At 46.2% G+C, this 2,647-nt stretch overlaps 1 non-coding gene across 1 annotated transcript; it reads right to left on the reverse strand.

The window, feature by feature from the left end:
- Positions 1 to 623: 623 nt before the first annotated feature.
- LOC147616631 (5.8S ribosomal RNA) lies at positions 624 to 776 on the reverse strand. The gene has a single exon (XR_015262569.1). It is a non-coding gene; the product is annotated as a 5.8S ribosomal RNA (ribosomal RNA).
- Between the last annotated feature and the right edge of the window lie 1,871 nt (positions 777 to 2,647).

The raw sequence follows: 2,647 nt of genomic DNA on the forward strand, positions 1-2,647 counted from the left end.
ACCACCCACTTAGGGCTGCATTCCCAAACAGCCCGACTCGTCGACGGCGCCTCGTGGAGCGACAGGGTCCAGGCTCGACGGGGCTCTCACCCTCTCCGACGCCCCTTTCCAGGGGACTTGGGCCCGGTCCGTCGCAGAGGACGCCTCTCCAGACTACAATTCGCACGGCGAGGCCGCGCGATTCTCAAGCTGGGCTCTTTCCGGTTCGCTCGCCGCTACTAGGGAAATCCTCGTTAGTTTCTTTTCCTCCGCTTAGTGATATGCTTAGACTCAGCGGGTAGCCTTGCCTGATCTGAGGTCCGTTCGGTTTTTTCGGGGTCGAGGGGACGGCCCGTGGCCGTCCCTCGTCCCGCGAGCCCGGTTCGACGCACGCACCCTCGGGCGACGCGGCCGCAAACGCCGATCCTCCCGTCGCGCCGGCACGCCGGGGGGGGGGGGGGGGAGCGGACCACCCTTGCGGCGCCTCGCCACGCGGTGCCATCGATGCATTTCAGCCGACCGCGACACGGTCGCCCCGCCGTCGCCCCGTGGGGCGGGAGGGGGACGTGCGCACGGATGGCCAGCTCCGCCACGCGCCCCCCGCTCCCAGGAGGAGGCGGGGGGGCGGGGCGTGGGGGTCGTGAGGACGCTCAGGCAGGCATGCCCTTGGACGAGCCGCGGGTGCAAGTTGCGTTCAAAGACTCGATGATTCGCGGAATTCTGCAATTCACACTACGTATCGCATTTCGCTGCGTTCTTCATCGTTGCAAGAGCCAAGATATCCGTTGCTGAGAGTCGTTGCTACGTAAGTTGATCCTCCCGTTTGTTTTGTTTTGTTTTTGAGCTGGGAGGTTGCAAAGGAATCTATAAATATAATTCTATAACTTTTTTTAAATAATATACCCTTCTTTATGAACTCACGTGCTACACTTACATATTCTTTCAAAAATTGATTTCACTAGTTCATACTTCCAATATCAATTGGTGGGTGTGGAGAGAAAGCTCAGAATGTATCAGGAATTCCAGCATCCAGCTTAAACAATCTGCCTTCTTTCTTGCCTTTAGCAATGACTCTACATCCATGTTTGAAATCCTCAACGAAGCAACCACGCTCGTTGAAACGAACCTGTAATCCTTGTTCCACCATTTGACCAACTGAGGCCAAGCTTTTTGTAATCGAAGGCACATACAATACATCTGACATAGATTTTGTTTGACCATTGTGCATAACCAATGGTACACTTCCAACATGTGTAATGGCATGCTGAGTATCATCTCCTGTTTCCACATAGCCTTTCACATCCATAGGCTTCATATGCTCAAACCATTCACCATGGCAAAGAGTTGACAAACACCTCCTAGTTGATTCTATAGTCTAGGACTCCAAGTATCTGCCTGGCAAGGAGATATTAAAGGACATGCTCAATGAAGCTAAGACATCTGAAACCCTCATCTTGGTTTGAAGATATGGAGACAATAGCACCTACTATACATGAAGATAATAAGTCTATGATCCATTTGTGGACGAGATCCATGCTTGAGGGTGATGAAAATCAACAAGAAAAATACCAATTTTTTTTAAAGATATTAGTATTTGTTTTAGGTGTATTTTACTACATTACTTCCAGGTTTTTATATATGATAATGGTTTTTTAAAGAGAGTGGGAGGCTTAAGATCATCTGGTGCTAGCAGTTCAAAATCAACAGGTCACGCTGAATATATAAGACATTTGAATCATCAAAAGGTACATACAATTTATGACACTTGCTTATAATTGACACTAAGTTGACTTGAATCTTGATGATTACAATTTTGATGTGTAGATCATTATATTTCATAAAGAGTTCTCAAAAGACAATGTAAAATTTCCCTTATTCGCATATTGAGAGTACTCTCCAAGTTTTGTGGTGGATATAATGTGCCTTTGAATGCTGAGAAAGTTGTGCTAGTTGTGGAGAAATAGTTTGCATTGTGGGTGTTTGGTCAAGGGCATGGATGTCAAGCGCTAAGATGCCCCTACTACCTGTCATACAAAGCTCATGCTCTCGCAACAGGAATTAATGAACCAGACACATTGTCTCCTTATGGAAAAAGATATATAATGAGGACAAGGAAGAGCCGGTGTGTTCCTCCAAAGGTGCAACTTCCAAGAATAGATCTCTCGGCATATGAAGTTGAAGAAGAAAATGAAGAAGAAGGAAGACCACTGAAGAAGATCAAGCCCACCTCCTCCCGACCCCAAGTCTTGACGCACACCATAACTCATGGCGCTCTTTTGCAAATGATTGTTTCCAAGTGCATTGTCGCTTTTCTTTATTAATCAATTGTATTGCACATGTTAATGATGAGGACGCCAATGTGTCTTCTTGTTGTGCTCTATGAATCAATTTCCTGTAGGTCCATTGATGTATCTCTAGAAGACGTTCTCTAGAAGACGTTGTGCTCTATGAATCAATTTCTTGTAGGTCCATTGATGTATCTCTAGAAGACTATTGGCTCGATTCTTGCCTCCACCATGTCTAGTGTGCTTAAAGTAACATGTTCTTGACATGTTATGTGACTTTTCCATGCCTTGAGTTGACCATATTGAAAATGAGCCATATGTGTTTGCAAAGTACGGTGTATGATTATACATTATATGTTTTGCAATCAATGACGTAAAACAAA

This window comes from Cibotium barometz, chromosome 38 (assembly GCF_041138505.1).
Source record: "Cibotium barometz isolate CiBa-2024 chromosome 38, ASM4113850v1, whole genome shotgun sequence".
Classification (NCBI taxonomy): domain Eukaryota; kingdom Viridiplantae; phylum Streptophyta; class Polypodiopsida; order Cyatheales; family Cibotiaceae; genus Cibotium; species Cibotium barometz.